Source organism: Saimiri boliviensis, chromosome 6 (assembly GCF_048565385.1).
Source record: "Saimiri boliviensis isolate mSaiBol1 chromosome 6, mSaiBol1.pri, whole genome shotgun sequence".
Classification (NCBI taxonomy): domain Eukaryota; kingdom Metazoa; phylum Chordata; class Mammalia; order Primates; family Cebidae; genus Saimiri; species Saimiri boliviensis.
The window spans coordinates 120,840,484-120,860,780 of record NC_133454.1 but is presented as its reverse complement, the minus strand read 5'-3'; the positions used below and the strand labels follow the sequence as shown (position 1 = coordinate 120,860,780).

Genomic DNA, 20,297 nt, shown 5'->3' with positions numbered 1-20,297 from the left:
TCATCTGGAGGAAATGTCTCAGGAGGGGGAGGACGAGGCTATTTCCTGGTCTGGGGCTGCCACAAAGCACCTCTTCTGGCTGTCTTCCCCTGGGGCACAGGGTCCTGCCCTCTCAGAGCCACAGTGGGGCATGGGTGGGTGCTAGACGTCTGTCCTTCCTACCCCACACCAGTGGGGCTTCCAGGGCAGGCACGGCACACCTTCCAGCAGGGGGCACACATTGCTGGGGGCTCCTCCTGCCTCTGGTTGGGTCCCCAGCACAGGCAAGTGTAAACGGGGTGCCAGGGCCCCTCTCATATGGATGGAATGACTTCAGCAGCCCGAGGAAGCCTCGTCCTTCCCCCACCCACACAGCCCAATTTCCCCGCTGGTGATTCAGGCCCCTGGACTGAGTATTAACCCTTCTAGGAGTTCCTCTTTCTAAAAATGCAAACTCTTTTTAAAAATGCACACGTTGCCACCTACTTTAAAACCCTTCCTGGCCCCCTGTGGCCTGCAGGACAAAGTCCAAGCCCCGCAGGCAACAGCTAAAGGCCTCAGTTACCCTGGAAGGACAGCATATGCCTCACCCTCTCTGAATCCATGCATTCCTTTATCCCCTGAGTAGAAAGCGATCCTGGTTCAGACTCCAGCACAGAGCCCACCCTTGGCTGACCAGTCCTTCTGGCTGGGAAGGCTCTCCAGCACCTTCTTACACTGCCACACCCATCTTAACACCCCCGAAACGTGCTGCCCCCCAGACACTGGAAGCGTCCATGTTTTGCTTACTCCAGTTCTGACAAGTGAAATTTGACTCATCTCTCTAAGTTAGCTAAAAGTCACCTCCTCTCTGAAGCCCTCCCTGACATTCTCCCTGTACCCCACTCTCCTCCTGGGAAACAGGCCACTCTCTTATGGGAATCCTGGTCCCCTTCCCCCAGAGTGGCCCTGGTCACACTGTGTTACAGTGAACCTGCTGACTCCTTGCTGCCCATCCCCGCCGCAGCTCAACAGAGAGTCCTTGGGGCCCGGGTCTCACACCACCTATCATCACACCTCTGGGTACCAGCTGCATTGCCTGGCTCCAGCCCCTCGGCCCCACCCCATGGCCTCCTCGGCACAGCTCCCCTCCCAGTCACAAGGGCTGAAACAGTGGCTCCTTCCCCCTCTGAGCTCACACTCTTTCCTCTGGGGAAACGTCCCTCCCTTCCTGACTGCCAGGCTGGGCTCCCACCCCAGGGCCTTCCCTGACAGCTCAAGGAGAACCCTCTCCCCATCCTCTGGCTGGATGAACTGCTCTGGGGCCTCAGTTTCTTCTTTTATAAAATAGGGGTAACAATACCCCTCTCAAGGCTGTGGTCAGAATGGACTGGGGTGACGTCACTACAGGACTCTGCACAGGCCCTGCACACCCCAAGGATCTGCTGACGGCTGCTGCTACATTAGCAGACACCCGGGGGTCTTTGTGGGGACCTCCTGTGATGTGACCTGTGCCTGGGTGCTGGGTCTGGAAGGTGCTGCTGGTGCCCAGCTGGTCGGAAAGGGCTGGAGCCCAAACAGAAGCCCTAACCCAGGAGCCTGCCCCCACCGTGAGCACTCCAGTGCTAAAAGCACCCTAGGCTGGGCCTCGACCCTTCGTCCCAAGGTACCCTGTGGGCTTGACCCTGGGAGCAGGTTTTAGAGAGCAGAGTCCCTTGCAAGCAGGACTTCCAGCAGATGGGACTCCAAGAGCTGCCGGGGGAGGGAAGAAGGTGCTGGCTCAGCCCTCTGGAGTGTCCCAGGGCACTGGACAATGAGCTGGGGAACCCCAGCCAGTACCACCTCTAGCCCATGAGATTTCCCACCTGGCCAGAGATGGCCTTGGTCACTGGCCTGGGGATGGGATGGAGGTTGAGCCTGAAGGAGGGGATGACAGCCAGGTCCAGCCATGGGGACCCATCTGACATTAACTGAGCACCTGCTGTGTCCCAAGTCCTAGACTAACTGCCTTCAGTCCTCACAGCAGTAATGCAGGGTGGCAGGGTCACTCTCGTTCCACAGAGTGCGTGAGAGGTGATTAAGAGGCTGCACTCTTCAAAGCAGGCTGTATCTGAGTCTTGGCTCTCACAAGACTTGGACAAGTCACTTCACCTCTCTGTGCTTCAGTCTCCTCACCTCTAAACCAGGGATAAGAGGATTACCTACCTCCAAATTATCAGGAGGGTTAGATCAGTCAACACTTCAAACAGCGTCTGTCATCTAGTAAGTGCTCAGCAGACGCTGCCATTATTATTACTACTAAAGAATTGAGAGACAGGTGCAGAGACTGCCTGACACCACCCGGGGATCCAGAGGCCGGGCAGGCTCAAGGCGCAGGTCATTCCTGCTGCCATCCAAAGCCCACACCTAACAAAGGTCAGAGTTAAAAGGGGTCTCAGAACAGTCCCACTCGCCCCTTTTATGGGTGAGGCTCAGAAAGAACACAGAGGCCCCAGCTCTTCCCATGACATCCATCCCTGCAGCGTCACCGCGGGGGGCTGGACACACAGCCTGAGCCCCCAAGCCAGCCCACTCCCTTCTACCTCACTCCATACTCCACTCAAGCTCCCCAGTGACACTAACATTAGCAGCGTGTCACCCCAGGGAGCCTGGCTGAGATCCTCTCTTTGACGCTCTTAGAGATGCCTAACCCTCCTAGAAGCCAGCAAAATTGCAGGAGCTCCCTCGCTGGAGATAAATCTGCAGGGAGGCATCAACCCTGTGCCTACTTCAGTCACCTGGGGCTGGCTCTCCTGCCTGCAGCAGCTGTGGTGGTGGAGGGGACCCTTAGACCCAGAGAGCCACCTTCCCTGGGCCCCCATTTTACTCCTGCCTGCTGGGGCTGGTGATGGGGACCAGGTCCAGCCACACCCTAGAGCTGCCTAGTGCTGGACCAAGAGCAGTGTCCCCAGGACAGAAAGTCCTGACCCCTCTAGGCCCCAGTAAATCAAAAGAGAGGGCCCGGGAGGATGAATCCATTGCACACATGTGAGACATGAGGGCACTCACGACTGCTATATGTAAAACTATCACCAGCCAGGCGTGGTGGCTCAGTTCTGTAATCCCAGCACTTTGGGAGGCTGAGGTGGGCAGATCACGAGGTCAGGAGTTCGAGACCCGCCTGATCAACATGGTGAAATCCCGTCTTTACTAAAAATACAAAAATTAGCCAGGTGTGGTGCTGCGCGCCTGTAATCCCAGCTACTCGGGAGACTGAGGCAGAAAAATCACTTGAACCTGGGAGGCGGAGGCTGCGGTGAGCCAAGAGTGTGCCATTGTACCCCAGCCTGGGTGATAGAGCAAGACTCGTCTCAAAAATAAAAAAAATAAAACTATCACTGGACACCACACTTCTTGGTGGCCAAAGTAAATGGGGAAACTGGCAAATTTGTTAGGGCTCTTTTCAGCTCTGCAAGGTTTTCTGACCCTTGGTATCATGAAGAGAGAGCCCAGGACTCCCATTTCCATGATGAATGGGATTCTTGTGTTAAAGGGCTTTGAAACCGGAAGGTGCTCCAAAATAGTTAGAGAAACTGATGCCTGCTGCCTGGTAGGCCCTCGTGATCCATCTGATTCTGAGTGCACTCGTGTTGGGTACTGGAGCTTTTCTGGCATTAGTGTGGACATCTGATCTGGGAACTTAGCACTGTGAAGCTGGGCCCCTGGCAGCCTGCCAGGCACTGGTGGCATCCCCCTAGCAGAGGCGCTGTGTTCAGGGGCTCTACCCAAGCTAGGGCAGGCTCACCAGCAGGTCGCTGTCTGCCCTCGCTGGGCTAGCAGACAGGTCCTGCTCTCTTTAGCAAAGGCTTTGGTGGTGGTGAGATTCCAGCTGTTGGCTCTGCAGCTGTGGGAATGTGCTAGCGAGTTAACCTCTCTGCGCCGGCTCACCAGGCTGACAGAGGACAGCAGAGAGAGGGGATCAACATCTAATAACTGGAACTGTTTTACAAAACTGCAAGGTGGCTCCAGGGTCCTAGGTGATGACAGGGACAGAATGAGCTCAGCCCACCTGTAAGTCGAGGACTGGGCTGTTTCGGTTCTCCTGACATTTATCAATTGCCTACAAGGTCTTGGAGCACACCTATGCCCTTTATAAACACGAACTCATCTAGTCCTCAGAATAGCTCTGTGAGGTAGGTACTACCTTTCCCCTTATTCAGATAAGCTGAAGTGACTTGCCCACAGCCACACAGCCTAGGTCCAGAACCCAGGTCTTAACCTCTGTGTGCTGCTTCTGAGAAGCAGGATTCAGCTAAACACCTGTTTCTGAACTCAAAAGCTGGCTCTAAACCTCTTCTTACAGACTGAGAATACTTCTGGGTCTTCATCTGGCTTCAGACTCACAATCATAGGGGAGAGCATGGGACCCATTCTGCAGATGAGGAAAACTGAGCCCAGGGGAATTCCACCGGGCAGGCTGCAGAGTCAGGAGAGAGCACAGCACGAGAAATACTATGTGCCATCCAACTCCAGCCTCATCAGGCCGCAGGGGTATTACTCCAGCTTTACAGATGAAGAAACTGAGGCTCTGAGAGGCAAAATGGTTTGCCCAAAGATCCCTCCATGGGGACGTCACAGAGCTGGGATTTCAAGCAGCCTCCTTGAATTCCCTGCAAGAAAAAAACCCTCTCTGCGTGTCAGTCTGACTCCTTATCCTCACAAACATAGAGTCAGGAAGACCCACACATCCCACCCAGGGCTCTAGGGGCTGCGAAACCATCCCCTTCTTCCCAGTGGCCGAGCAGCTAGCCTCCGAAAGCTCAGGAGGGGGAAGATGACAAGGGAGATGACGGAGGGCGAGCATGTGTGGGCTGGGGGCCGCATGCGCCACCAGCCTGTACCCGGGTGTGTGCAACCCAAGTTAGGGGCCTGAAAGCTGTCACTTTTCACATGTCAGCTGTGCTGGAGCAGAAGGCAGAGTGGAGCCTGCCCAGGGCTGGGGCCAGATTTCAGCATGAAATAGGTCCTCACATGCCCAGGCCCAGGGATGAAAACAGTGTGCCTGGTGCAGCCGGGGGCAGGCGTGGGAGGCCACTGACATTTGTCTCCTCCTACCTGCCGCCCAGGGTCTTGTATAACAAACACCTTTCCCACTCTACTCGAGGACAGCCTGGAAGGGCCAGGGGAGGCGCCTCCTCCATCCCTCGCCACATGCCAGTCACATAACCATCCTCACCGCAGCCCCAGGGGTGGGTCGAACTGTTCGCATGTCATGGGTGGGGAAACTGAGGCTACAAGAGTTTAAAGAACCTAGTGAGTGAGTGGCTGAGTCAGGCTCTGAAGCCAGGTCTGTCTGCTGTGTTCTCTCTGTACCCTCCTCATTCTTCTTGGCCAGAGACCCCTCCCTATAAAACAGCAGTCAGGGAGCTGGGCACAGAGTTCAGGGAGGAGGATGAAAAGAGAAACTCCAATGACTTAGGGGCAATGCCGGCCTGGGCTGGACCCACAAATAGTTCCAACAATTATTTAATCGTGTTTATTTAAAAACAAACTCTTACATAGCATTTGCTATATGCCGGCTACTTTAACAAGCAGTTCACAAAGATTACCTCCTGTAATATCCTTTTAACAACCTCTTATGCCCTGTGTTATGAAGAAATGGAGGCCCAGAGGGGCTAAGTAATTTGCCCAAGACCACTCAGCTCCTCAGTGGTGGAGCCAGGCCTGAGGCTCCAGAGCCTATGCTCCAAGCCTCTCCCCCGAAGCCTTCACCAGGGCCCCATTTATTACCAGGCTCCAGCTACTCATTCTCACGCTAATTATTTTCTACTCGTCTGCAATGAGCAGAATTTGCCATCTGCCATCAGCCCTGCTACAACACCAGCCAACTCCCTGGGAATCAACTGGGGCCTTTCGTTTCCTGCTGGTTGTTCTGGAAGGGTGGCTGGCTGCTGGGGAGCGGGAAGCGAGGGCCAGGAGGGCGGCAGGACAGTGTTCTGGCAGCCAGGCTGGGCCCTCCTCCTGCCCCCAGCCTCCCTCTGACCTCTCCTTTCCGGCGGGGGGTTCACACCGGGGTTCACACCGGAGTCCTGGGCTCCGATGGACATTTTCCAATAGCAGAAGGAGTCCCCAGGCTCTGGCCAGGCCAGGTCTGGCTTCTGGACTCTTCCTTGGAGACTATTCATTTTCCTGAAACTCGGAACAAGCCGACGGTCCCACACGTCCACGTCCCCTCTGGAGAGGCCCAGACAGGTGGGCTCTGCTGGCCTCTGTGATGGGTGCGGCCAGGTGGCCTGGATCTCCAAACCCTCAACACGCCCCACACGGGGTGGCACCAGGCCGGTTTCTCCTGCCTGTCTGTGGGGAAGGGCGTCTGTGGTCTGTGTCCTTTCTACCCGTCCCTGTGGTCTTCTCACTCCCCTCACGCTGCTCTCTCAAGGGCGTCGACGTGGAGGGGGGTGGCCATCCCGTGAGCTGACCCAGGCCTGCCTTCCAGCCCTGCAGCGAGGCAGCCTTGAATTTGAATCTTAGTTCCATCACTTCTACTTGTCTATGACTGTCACTTCTCTGAGCGTCAATCTCATCTGTAAAATGGAATAATGAAGGTACTCACTTCACAGGGAGTGAGTCATGAGGAGTTAATGAAAGAATGCGCACAAAGCGCTCAGCTCTTAGAAGACAGGAGCCGCCATCACTGTGATTTAGTAACCATCTCTCCCCGGTGTGCGCAGAACCTTTCCCTCACCTCTCGAGGCAGGGGCAGTAACTCTCCGTGATCTAAGTCAGCCCTTCCAAACAGACAGGTGACCAGGCTGACCGCACCTGCCCTCACCCTTCCAATCTGCGGAATCCTCTGACCTGCCTTCGAGAGCAGGCAGGGCTGCATCTCCCAGGAGCCCACCACGGCCAAACTAAGACTTTAGTGGCACTGCCTCCTTTAACCCACAACCACCTAGGGAGAGGGGACTCAACACCCGGGACAGCTTGAACCCCAGAGCTCTCACCCAAGGCCCTAAGACTCTAGAACACTCCAAAGCCTGAGATCCTGCCGGGATGCCCTACCATCTATCTGCTTGCATGTCTGAGCTTCAGGGTGTCTCATTGCAGGCCCCTTCCCAGCTCAAACGAAGGATGCCCGGACAGGTAGAGCCCCCCTGCCCCCCACACTCCCACCTTTAAGCCCATCTGCCTTTCAGGCTTTCCACCAACCCCACCCTCTGCTCCTCCCTCTAGTCACCCCCTCTCCTAGGAGCTGCTTGCTGGGAGTTCACTCCCCAGATGGCCTCCCTGCCAGGCAGTTCATCAGCTCCCAGCAAGAATCCCGGTGCTCTGGCTTCTCAGAGCTTCCTCCAGAGGAGACTCCGTCTGGGTGCTGGCAACGCCTCAGTGAAGAATTAGCACCTTCCACTTCATTAGGGAGCCCCCTAATGAAGCTGTCAATGATATGCTAAGTGGGCACACCTAGCCTGACACCTCCCCTCTTGGGGCCCCACCCCCTTGCCCAGCCTACCCTGAGCCCTGGTCCTGCCGCCTCCTCTCCTCAGGCTGTGGGCTGGCCCTTGGGGTCTGGCTGGCATGGGTGCATGCTGCTCAGAAGTGGGGAGGCTTCGTGGGCCACCTCCCTAAGCTGCATGGCCATCTAGGGCACAGGCCGGCCACTCAGGCTATTGGGTTTCCCTTTGACTGTTTCCTGGGCATCTGGAAAGCAAGCAGGGATCGAGTGACTTGGTAACAGGAGCTCTTTCCCCAGGAGAGGAGGTCTGCAGAGCTCCTGTATGTGACAGGAAGGGCCAACATCCTCTGCCCCCATGGAGACTGGAGAGGGAGGTAGCATCTGCTGCCACCAACAGCACACAGGCTGCACCCCATCCCCTCCCTCTGTCACCCTCCTCTCCTTCTGTGCTCAATGAGGAGGATCTCGGCGCTCTTCAGTGGGTTTTCCGAAGCCCTCAGAGACCCCAGATGAGGGGAGGAGGCCATAGTGGGCAGGCTTCAGGGGGCTCGCAGGCAATGTCAATCAGAGCAGCTTTCAGCTGCTTTATGTATTGGGGTTCCTTGTAACATTGTGTTTGAACAAAACAGTTTCAGGGCTTAAAAATGTTTGAAGGGGCCAGGCACAGTGGCTTATGCCTGTAATCCCAGCACTGGGAGGCTGAGGTGGCAGATCACCTGAGGACAGGAGTTTGAGACCAGCCTGGTCAATATGGTGAAACCCCATCTCTACTAAATATACAAAAAATTAGCTGGGCACGGTAGCACACTATGCAGCTGTGGCAGAATTGCTTGAACCTGGGAGGCGGAGGTTGCAGTAAGCCAAGATCGCACCATTGCACTCCAGCCTGGGCAACAGAGCTAGACTCTGTCTCAAAAAAAAAAAAAAAAAAAAAAGTTTGAAAGCCACTGAACAAGATGTGTTCTCAGGTCAATTCTAGACTTAACTTTTAGAGTTTTACCTGCAGAATGGCCAAGGAAAGCACCTGGGGGCTCCATACAGGTACCCGAGCTCACACAAGGATCATAGCGTCTCCTCCCCTTGCCTGAGCCAGGAGGGCAAAAGGGGCCACAGAAAAAAAGACACTGACCCAGAAGCTTAGAGACCTGGGTCGATAGCTGAGAATTCTGTCCTTCAGACCTCCCCATTCCCTCCCACCACCCCAGGCAGGGCAAAGCCGGACCCAAGCACAAGGCCTCCAGGAAGGGGCAGGGCTCGGCAGGCCCTCTGCTGCTGGGTGGAGGACAGGACTGGAGCTGGCTTTGGTCCCAGTGCCTTGATTTACTCAAACGGCCACAGAGTTGTGACCTTCGACATACAATGCAGGGGCTGGCCACTGCCCAGGCTGAATCAACCACCCTCTCCTTGTCTGTCAAACAGGATGATGACGATGACAGTGCCTCCCTCTTGGGGTGTCTGGCAGGACAAAGAGGGCTAAAAGTTGTAAAGTGTTGAGAGAAGGCTCCAGCTTAGAGGAGGCGATTGGTGACATCCAACTCTAATTAAATCCACCCCCAAGCCAAGTGCAGTGGCTCACACCTGTAATTCCAGCACTTTGGGAAGCCAAGGCAGGCGGATCACTTGAGGCCAGGAGACTACTAAAAAATACAAGAATTAGCTGGGTGTGATGGTGGGCACCTGTAGTCCCAGCTGCTTGGGAGGCTGAGGCAGGAGAATCACTTGAACCAGGGAGGTAGAGGTTGCAGTGAGCCAAGATCATGCTACTGCACTCCAGCCTGGGCAACAGAGCAAGACTCAGTCTCAAAAAGATAGAAAATAAAATAAATAAATACATAAATTCCCTTCTCAAGAGCATATTATGACTCCTAAATGACCTTTAAATAAAATTAAAACTCCCAACCATCAGCTATAAAGCTTTCTACCAACCACACCCCTACCCTGCCCTGCCCAGCCCTGCCCTGCCACGAGCACCCACACCCTGAACTTCGGCTGGCTCTGTCCCTGCCGCCGGGCATACCCACTCCCGCTCCTATCTTTCCACCTGCTCGGCTGCTGAGTATGCCCTGTGTCCGGGCATTTCCTCCTCTCCAGATGGCCCTGCTTGCTTCAGGCACTCCTCCCCAGTGAGGCCTCCATGGCCTCCGAGGCCTGCTCGGACACCTGTCCCAGCTGACCTTTAGCCCCAGCCCTGGAAGGCCAGCCCACGAGTGATCAGGTAAGCCCATGACCCACTTTCCTGCCGGCTTCTGGTGCACCTGCCTCGCCTCCTCCGTGACACAGTGCGTCATGGCCTCCACCTGCTTCTCTCCCGGCCTGTAGGGGACTAGGACAGGAGGCTCTGGGCAACATGGAGAATGGAAAGGGGAGGGGAGCTCAGGCCTCCGTGATGAGGGCAACCCCAACAGGCCCCTGACAATTGCCAGCCTCTGCCTGCCCATGCCTGAGCAGGGCCATGGACCCATCTGTTCTGGGCAGGTAAGGGCCTACCTGTTCGACCTCTGACCCCAGAGTTTGGCATCACTTTCCTTCCCAGGGCTGACACTGTCACTTCTGTGACCTCTGCTTCCTGACCTGCTCCAGGGGTGATGGGAGGTGAAGCTGGGTAAGCCACATGCTCGGCACAGCCCCTCTAGTCCCAGTGGCACTCCGCTCCCACTTCATAAGGACAGGGCAGTGAAGTGGCAGGAGCTTGGCAGGGCCTCATCTCAATCAACCAGGGGCCGTTGCAGTCGGCCCCCTTAACTATCAGCAGTGGGGGGGAGGCAGGCCCCGGCTGACCCCTACTGCCCAGGGGAGCTCAGTGAAGCTGCCGTCACTCCAAAGGATGAACCTTTCCGCGAAGGAGCTGATGGCACCGTCTGAGGGAGACCAGCAGTGCTAATGGGATGCCCAGCTGGGGCTGTCAAGCCAGACAAGGTCCTGGTGAGACCAGCTGAGGCCAAGGCTCCTGCCAGGCAGAAAGTGGCACCTCATCTCCCCCGGGGTGTGGGGAAGCAATGTGACAACGCCTGCTTCCTCAGCAGGCCCAGTTCTTCCCTGCTCATCCTAGGAAGACTCTGGGATGGGGGTGGCGGTAAGGGACTCAGTGAGAGCCAGGGGACCTCGGCGGGGTCAGCCTGCGTCACAGCTCATGCTGACTTCTCCACCCTCGGTGGCCGCTGGCTGCTATAAATACCACTCCTGTCTCTGGATGTTGCAGGAGGTGACCTAGAATCATGGGCTCTGAGGCCTCCTGGGTGCACTCCCCGCCGGTTTTAGACAGAGCCTGCCTGACCAGAAAATCCTGGCAGCTTAGAGCCCACCCCCAACCATGAGCAGGGCCCTCAGGTAAAATTCCAACCCTCAGAGAGATGGCTTCAAACCCAGAGCTTCCTCCGGCTTGCACCTCGACATGTTCATGGGCAGGACACAGCTACCAGGTCCCTAGGGAGCAAAGCCCTGGACAGCCGAAAAAGACATGGTACCTAGAGCCACTGGCTCAGCCCGAGACCTGCTGCCATTCATTCTTGTCCATGCCCAACCCACTCTGAGGCCCAGCTGGAGGGTGAAGGCTCCAAAGCCATTTGATCCCAAGTCCCTTTCCCGCCCCCAACTTCTCAGTCCCATGCTTGTCCTCAATTCTTGAGTCAGCCTGGTTTCCAAACGTGTCTTCACCCTGGAAGCCTCTCTGGGATACACTCTACTTCGAAAGGGGACCTGTTAGACTGTTCGGCTGTTGCAGTGAGTCCTCAACAGTTTCATGCTTCTGTTCAGTAGCGTGCTTCTGAGTGAGCCCTTCCCTCCTCGAGAGGTCCCAGACAGACCCAGGCCTCAAATCCCAGGCTTAGCTGACCCAGAAGCAAGGACAGGAGGTGGTCCTGGCCCTGGCAGGTGTGAGGATACCAACACCCACAGATGGCCAGGGCTTGGTTCCAGGCTCCTGGCTTAGGTCAGGGGCAGGCTCTCAGAGTAGAAAGGGCTGGAAACAGCGCCGGGGCTGGGCCCTGGGTGCTATGAACACAGGCGAAATCTGGATAAAGTCAAGTTCATGCATGTAGCCATTCTCCATCCATCCATCCTTCCACAAATCACCAGAGTGCCTACTATGTGTCAAGGAGTGGGTGGATGGTGACACATAAAAGCCAACACGGTGCCAGCCCTCATGGAGCCTGCAGCCCAGAAGGAAAGAGACTAAGCAAACCTTCACATACAACAAGGAAAATTCCTCTGATGCATGCTCAGACAGGGAGGTGAGGGCGGCTGCCTTCAGAACTAGGAGCTGGAGCTGTTTCTGAAGGACTAGCAGAGGGAAGCGACCACAGGAGAGGGCGGCGGGGAACGAGCACCGGAGGACACCCTCGGCAGCAGGGCCCAAGTCTGAGGACAACGGAGACCAGGAAGATGGAGCCGAGGCCAGGCCAGCAGAGAGGAGGCCGAGGCAGACAGCTGGCAGGGCCAGGCCCTGGGCTCTGAGCCTGGGAACAAGCCAAGGTGGGTGTGAGGGCGAAGAGAAGTGGGTGGCCCAGACGGAGATTCAGCAGACAAAATGGGGACAGACAGGGTGGGTAACAAACAAGGATGTTTACTGGGCTTGGAGCCATGGCTCACACCTGAAATCCCTGCACTTTGGGAAGCCAAGGTGGGCGGATCACCTGAGGTCCAGAGTTTGAGACCAGCCTGACCAATACAGAGAAACTCCATCTCTACTAAAAATACAAAATTAGCTGGGTGTGGTGGCACATGCCTGTAATCCCAGATACTCAAGAGGCTGAGGCAGGAGAATCACTTGAACCAGGGAGGCGGAGGTTGTGGTAAGCCGAGATTGCACCACTATGCTCCAGCCTGGGCAACAAAAGGGAAACTCCGCCACAAATAAAAAAAAAAAAAAGGACGGTTACTGCCCGCTGTAGCACTGGTGTTACCAAAGACAACCCCAGATGTCTGGCCCATGGGACTGGGCGAGCAGAGGGGACACCCAATCCCAGAGGAACACCTTGAGAATGTGCCTGGGGCTGCCCACCCCACCCTCAGGGCTACAGCTCCTGGACATCGGTCCAGGAGTCCCACTCGGGTAGTCAGTGGGCTCTGCCCCCGTGGCCAAGGGTTCCCAATCATGTGCTTGAGGGGGGTTTGAGGCACTTCTCCCGAACATTCAGCTCCTCACTCTTCCTGCCACGTGGGCCTGGCCATGAATAGGAACCATGCAGAGGGACTCCCCGAGCTACTTCAACCTATTACAGGAGGGGAATGGAGAGAGGGCCTCTGTATGCCAGTCACCCCCACCCTACCATCTGTTGGCACTCAGAAAATGGTACCTCAAAGTGAAGTCCTCACAAACAGCCTGAGATGCAAAACTTTTCTCTGACCTCTGCCTTCCTGTCTCTACCCCTCACTCCAAGACACAAACCACAAACTGTAGAAACTAGAATTCTCTTCCCCACCCCTCACTCTCCCCAGAGGCAAGCCATAGAAACTAGAATTCTGTCTTTCTCAAGGCAGGTCACAGAAATCAGAACTCCTTTCCCCCAAGGCCACCCATAAAACCTAAAAGTATCAGCCTGCCCCTGCCTTTCTGTGTTGGAGCTGGCCAGTGGCTCATGCCTGTAATCCCAGCACTTTGGGAGACCTAGACGGGCGGATCACTTGAGGTCAGGAGTTCGAGACCAGCTTGGCCAACATGGTGAAAACCCCATCTCTAGCAAAAATATAAGAAATTATCTGTGCCTGGTGGCACCCATCTGTAATCCCAGCTACTCAGGAGGCTGTAGTAGGAGAATTGCTTGAAACGGGAGGCAGAGGTTGCAGTGAGCCGAGACAGCGCCACTGCACTCCAGCCTGGGCAATAGAGTGAGACTCTGTCTCAAAAAAAAAAAATTCTCTGACCTATTTCGTTTGATAGTAGGTCATAAGACCCCCATTCAGACTCCTGCCCCATACCCTGGAGGAAGGAATGCAGCCCGAGAGGCCAAGAAGAATCTGAAGGAGCAGGCCTTGCTGGGTTCCCCACTCCGTTACTCCTGTGAGGTCTTACTCTTTCTGTCCAATCCCAGTTCTACATGGTTGTCCATTCCTCCTCAAACTTAAGCAGCACAAAAATGGAGTTTTCCCTGGATCTTTGGGTCTTCATTCTGAAGGTTCCCATGTCATGTAAAACTTTGATTAAATAAATTTGTTGTGCTTCCCTCTTGTTAAGCTGTCTTTTGTTATAGCAGTGCTGGCTGTGACCCTTATAATGGGGAGAAAACGGATCACCCCATAGCTGTGTCTACAATCCATCCATCCATCCATCCCTCCCTCCCTCTATCCTTCATTCACCCACCCACTCTCCCACCCACCATTTCCAGTCATTTTATACTGTTCAACACACTTAGAAAGCCCTCTCCCAGCAGGGCGCGGTGGCTCACAAGGTCAGGAGTTTGAGACCAGCCTGGCCAAGATGGTGAAACCCTGTCTCTACTAAAAATGCAAATATTAGCCAGGTGTGGTGGCGGGCACCTGTAATCCCAGCTACTCGGGAGGCTGAGGCAGGGAACTGCCTGAACCCAGGAGGCAGAGGTTGTAGTGAGCTAAGGTTGCGCCACAGCACTCCAGCCTGGACAAGAGAGCGAGACTCCATTTCAAAATAAATAAATAAATAAAGCCCTCTCCCTCTCATGCCCTGCGGCCTGGCTTCTGCCTGCCCTCACCCGCCTCCCAGGCACACTGGCCTCTCTGTTCCTGCAACAGGCCAGACATGCTGAATGCCTCTGTCCTCACTCCTCCTCTAGCCTGGACAGAACCCCACCCCTACCCCCAGATCTCTGCGTGGCTGGCTCCCTTTTGTCATTTAGCTCCTAGCTCAAACATCCCCTCCTGGGACTGCCTGCCACATCTCAGGTACCCCGAGTGCCCCCAACACAGGACCCTGTTCTGTTTTCTTATCAGCACTTCTCACGATCTAAGGTTCCCCTTAATGTGTTTACTGTCTGGCTTCCTCCACCAGGGTGTGGCTTCTCGGGGAGGGGTCTTGCCTGTTTTCTTCCTTGCCAGGTTCCCTGCACTGAGTAGAGATTTGGCAGGTCGGGGGAGCTCACCACGGCCCTGCTGCCTGAAGGAGGAACCATTTCTGAGCACAGCCTGAGAAGGACAGAAACAGGAGATTGCAGGAGCCAAGGCAGCGCTGCACCTAGAACCCAGGGCTCCTGACTCCCAGCCCTAGGCTCCTTCCACACCGTCTGCTGGCCACGCCTGGGATCCACAGCTCTATCCTGAACTGCCCAGATATGTGACTTCACTGGCCACAACGACCCAGCGTGGTGGAGGCAGGGAGGAAATGCGGCATCTTGACTGATGAGGCAACTGTGACAGGAAGGGGCTGCGGGGCGATTTGCCCGCAGCAATGCAGCAAGCTGTCCTGCTACTGGAGGGCTCCCCAGCATTGACAGGCCTGGCTCCAGGCCGCCTCCCTGTGCATCTGGGCGAGGGCGACCTGCGTCCACCTCTGTACAATATCTTGTGGGAGGGAGGGGGTCCCTCTAGGGAAGAGCACAGAGAGCTACATTCTCAGGATGCAGCTAGGAGACTCATGCCCTTTCCCACCCCGGGCCTGGAGGGTACCTCAGTCATGGCCTGGCCGTAAGAGAGAAGGGGAAGGACCTGGGAAAATGACTTCCCTTCTAAGGGCCTCAGCGTCTTCATCTGGAAGATGAGAAGGTTGACCAGATGTTCTCTAGTTTCCCTAGGATCTACTTCCCGTCTCCCTGCTCAGTTCCTAAGGGTCTGTAGCCTCTGGCTCAGGAATATAATCCCACAGAAGTCTCGGAGCCTTAAGGTACTATCGTCTTTCTCACCCACTTTCTTCTGGGCCCCAACACTGTCCTGGAGGTAGAAAGGTCAGGAATCTCCACATCATGGCCCAGTGCTTTGACGATTCCCACTTTTGAAATCGGTCAGAACTAAGTGCAAAACAACATGGTCAGCTTGCAATTATCAGAGTAAAAAAAGAGAGAGAGAAAACCCAACATGGATGGGCTAGGTATGTTGGCTCACACCTGTAATCCCAACACTTTGGGAGGCTGAGGCTGGAGGATCACTTGAGGCCAGGAGTTTGAAACCAGCCTGGGCAACATAGTAAGAACCTATTTCTACAAAAAAAAAAAAAAAAAAAATTGACTATTTAGCCAGATGTGGTGGTGCATGCTTATAGTCCCAGCTACTCAGGAGGCTGAGGCGAGAGGATTACTTGAGGCCAGAAGTTTGAGACTAGTTTGGGCAACATATGGAGAATCTGTCTTTACTTTAAAAAAAAAAATTATCTGGGCATGGTGGCAAATGGCTGTAGTCCCAACTACTCAGGAAGCTGAAGCTGGAGAATCACTTGAGCTGAGGAGCTCCAGGCTGCAGTAAACTGTGATCCCATAACTATATTGAAGCCTGGGCAGCAGAGAAAGACCCCATCTCTAAAAACAAAACAAGAAAAGCCTAACCTGCTACTGACTGCTGCCATGTGACCTCAGCAGGTTCGGGGGTAAGACTGGGGAAAGAGTAGGTTCTCGGGGTCCTCATTCGCCCCCTTCCCCGTGACCCAGAGCTGCCCTCTGCCAGCTTCCCATGAATGTGGGAACAAACAAGATATACTGAAGGCTCCGTGGCTGGGCGTGGTGGCTCACGCCTATAATCCCTGCACTTTGGGAGGCTGAGGCAGGCAGATCACAAGGTCAAGCAATCGAGACCATCCTGGCCAACATGGTGAAACCCCGTCCCTACTAAAAAAAATACAAAAATTAGCTGGGCATGGTGGCGTGTGCCTGTAGTCCCAGCTACTCGGGAGGCTGAGGCAGGAAAACTGCTTGAACCTGGGAGGCGGAGGTTGCAGTGAGCTGAGATTGCGCCACTGCACTCCAGCCTGGCACCTGGTGACAGAGCAAGACTCTGTCTCAAAATACATATATATATATACTGAAGGCTCCTTAGAGGAAAGAACAAGAAAAAGCCTCAGCAATATTCTTTGCCTTTAAGCAGAGCCTTGGGCTCCTGTGCGCACACATCACCACCACGTGTGGCTCATGGAATGCTGGCTTCTCTCCTCCTCCAGGTTCGCACAATCCAGGAGAGCAGAGGAAGACAGCAGGTGCCCAAGATGTGCCTGAGCCTCAGCAGCTTTCCTATCCAGAGCAGAGGGCGAGGTGGGTAGCGGGCATGTGGTGGGGCTGAGGCTGGCAGCGGAGAGACCGACTCCTAATCCCTATGGCCCCTCTGAACCCAGCCTTCTCTCCCTTCTTCTGGGGCCTTGGCAGGACACATGAGATCACGTCTGGGCAGTGCTCAGGGCATCTCAGAGAGAAAAGGCCCAAGGGATGGAGGTGGGATTAATTATGTATTAACATGCTTCTTTATTAGCACTTCTGTTTACTGCAGGGCACAGTGGAAAACACATGGGGCTTGGTGTCAGAGAATCCAGGCTGGAAATGGGTCATTCAAGAGGTTCATTATGGCCTCTGCCACCATACCCAGATCATTTTTTTTCCCGGTCATTCCGGCCATTCTAGAGGTGTGGGCAAATCACAACTTCTTTAAGCCCCAACTCCTGGAAAAAGGGGATGAACATCTGAGCGATGTTGGAGAAAGCGTGACACAAATCAGATTTCCTCAGCTGTCAGTGGGATTGCAGGAACCCCAGCCTCCCGGTATCGCTCACTATGAGGAGGCCAAGTGTCTGGCCCGGGGCTACATGTGAGTGACACGAGGAGGTCTCATTATTGCTGCTGGAGGAACAGGGAGGTGCCGGGTGAACGGCCTGAGGATCGGGCTGTTGGCGGTGCTGTCCAGGCTGGCACTCTCTGGGTGTGTCCCAGGTGGGCATGCTGGGCCAGCTCTTCCTAGATGGATCCCCACAGGGCAAGAGAAGGAAGGGGCTGTGCAGGGCCAGGTGGGCCAGGGCAACTCAAACAAGTCACACGCCTCAGAGGGAGCCAGCACACCCTCTCCTCCACACCTGTCTTGCCTCCCAGCTAAGAGGCGTGGGTGTACCTGGGCTCCCCATAGCCAGGAGCCAGAGGCTGCCCTACCCAGGTCAGGCTACATTGGCCAGGCTCCCCACAATCCCTAGTACATATCCAGGCTCCCCAAGGGCCAGCATAGGAGTGACCAGGCAACCTCCTACAGCTGTGCCCACCTGGGAAGGCTGCCACCATGACTGCACCAAGATCACCGCCCCCCCCTCCAACACTGCTCTCTGTTTACAGAGCTCTTTGCCCACAGAGGGCACAGTACAGCCTCTTGGTGGCAGCCTGCACATACTCATGGCTTGTATGACAGGTACCAAGTGGTGGAGAGATCACAGGCCAGAGCAGTGGGTTTGCTAAAGGCCAAGCAGGGTGGAAACTCCAAGACAGTGCCTTGAGATTCCCCTCCCCACAGGAACAAAGCCACTCCAGGAAGCTGGCCATAGGCAGGACTGCAGGGAGGGAGGCACCTGGCTCCCTGCCTAGCTAATGCAAGCCCCTCTTTGAAGTCCCAGCCGTAGGAGAGAAAGGGCTTCCTCTTCCTTAGGATGCCAGATCCATCAGCAGCTGATTAAATCTGTTCCCCTTGGCCTGAGGACCAAGACCACAGTCTCAAGGAGTCACTGGCCATGAGCTCAGTCTGACAGGAGAGGATGCTGGGAGGCCACACCCTCAGGAGGGCAAGTGTTGGGGAGGCAGGTCCACGGCTTCTGCCTCCAGTTCAAGTTCCTAGGGCTGACTCATCAGAAAGAGGTAAAGAGAAGGTCAGGGCAGGGACTGGTTGCATCGAGACAGGCTTTCCTTTCTAGGAGGAAGGGTGAGGGCCTGCAGACAGGCTGCTGCAGAGAAGAAAGGGGCAGATGTGTCCACAAATACTCCTGGGTCCAATCATGTGCTCCTCTGCCTCCTGCCATACAAAAGTCCCATTGATGCATCCCCTTACCCCCACGCTGCAGGCCAGTGCCCCAACAGGAGGGCTCTGGGGGGCCTCTCCAGCTCCTTACTGACAGTCCAGCTGCTGCTGCTCTGGCACGCCAGGCATGCCAGGCCCGGGCACTGCTAAGTCACATGCTCTGCGTGGGCGAGGCCAGACACTGCTGGGGCAGCCTCGGGGACACAGGGTGGCGTGGCATTCGCAGGCGGTGTGGGGCTGTAGGAAAGCTAGGTGGCCAGAGGCAGCCGGCCACCTGTCCGCCACCCTCCCCAGCCCCACCCACCTTCCAGGGGAGAAATCCTTGGGCAAACAGTCAGCCAGGTGTGAGCAGCACAGCAAACGCAGGGCTGGGAAAAGCAAACACAGACGTCCTCCACACTGCGGGGCCTGCTGCCCTACCGGGTGGCTTTCAGGTGGCTCTGCCCACAGCTGCCACTGGTGTCCCCAGCACTTGGCCCAACAGTATTTGCAGGGTCTCTCAGGATGAATGCTTTGGCCTTTTCTTTATTGTACTCCCCAGAGGGGCCTGACTGTGAGGTGACAGGGGCAGCCACAGGGAAGGACGGGCAAGGCATGAGTCTTCAGAGGGTGAGGCGGACCTGGGCCTGGAGTCTCTACTGGGCCACGCCTTGGCTGGGTGACTTGGAGCAAGTCAAAGGAGGACCTTAGGGCCAGGGATGCCTATCGCACATGGCCTTCGTGAAGGTTAAATGGGATGAGGCCCGTGTGGGGCCACTGAGAGAGGATTCGGCACAGAAGAGGGTCTGGATGTGTGGGTGCCCAGCCTAGTGCTGCCTGAGGGTATGGGGCAGAGCCAGGGTGGGTTGCAGCAGGAGAGGCAAAATGTGGTAGGCACCACATTCTCCCAGGGCATGCTCACTTGGCTGATCTGTGACCCCCTGGCCTTAGCCCCAGGGTAGTAAGGCCAACACAGGACTGCAGAGCCAGCCAGGAGAGAAAGACGGTCCAGTTCTATTCCACCAGCGGGGGCTGTATCTGCTGGCCCCAAACTTAGGGCAGAACTTCCCCCAGCTGAGAAAGGCCTGTGCCCCCACTGGCTCCCATCCAGGGCTTCAGCTTGAGGCTGGCCCCCACCATTCACAGCCAGAGGAGGCACTGTCTTTCTGAGGTGCACAGCATGTCCCACTTGCTCTGCTCTGCTGCGCGCCACAGTTGAGTGTGCTCGGCAGGCGGTCTTCATGCCTCTGTGCCCTTGCACAGTCTGTTCTCTTTGCCCGAAAGGCCTTTTCCAATCTTGCTCTCCTGGGAACACCTCAGTGTTCCAAGGCTCAGCCTAAACACAACCTCCTCTGTGAAGCTGCCAGGGCCCACCAACCCCCAGGGGCAGACCTAATCAGTGCCCCTCCGTTCCAGGCTCCCCACTGGGCTGGGAGCTCCGGGAGGGCAGGGCTACACTTTGCATCTCTTGTCCTCGGCACCCGGCACCACGCCTGGTGCCCAGCAGCTGCTAGAGAAATGTCAGACAAGGCCCCCGGCCCAGCCCCCTTGCTCTTCTCAGATCACGCTGCCAGCACATTTGGCCAAAGAGACTCAGAGATGGCGTGTGGGAAGCAGGGCAAGAGTGAGCTTCCCCGGTGAAGCAGGTGGGGCACAAGGTTTCCTTTCCTTTGGAAACTGTCCGCGTGCTACGTGCACCAAGCTTCACCCACAATCAGAAGTGGCTCTGGAGGCTTGCAGGCTGCCTCCCCATCTCCAAAAGCAGAAACCAAAGTTAGCAGGGCGGTGAGCAAGGGAAAGGGAAGTGCACCGGAACTGCAGAGAGAAAGGCAGTTGTGGCTGCCATCTGCTGTGAGCAAGATGTTGGGAGAACATGCACTCCCCATTCCGAGGTCTCCCAGCCAACTTGCAGAGAGCTGGGCCGCCCCTCTGCAGATGGGAGCCAGCAGCTCAGCCAAGCTGCAGAGGCCCCACGAGAGAGATGTCAGGGACCCTGCCTGCCTACCTGACCCTCTGGCTGTCCCAGTCTGACCTTCTGATTCTTGAGCAGACT

The 20,297-nt window shown here is 55.9% G+C and overlaps 1 protein-coding gene across 2 annotated transcripts in view; it reads right to left on the bottom strand.

Annotated features, from left to right (window-relative positions):
- DAGLA (diacylglycerol lipase alpha) overlaps window positions 1-20,297 on the bottom strand; it is a 69,913-nt gene that overhangs the window by 30,422 nt on the left and 19,194 nt on the right. The window lies entirely within an intron of this gene.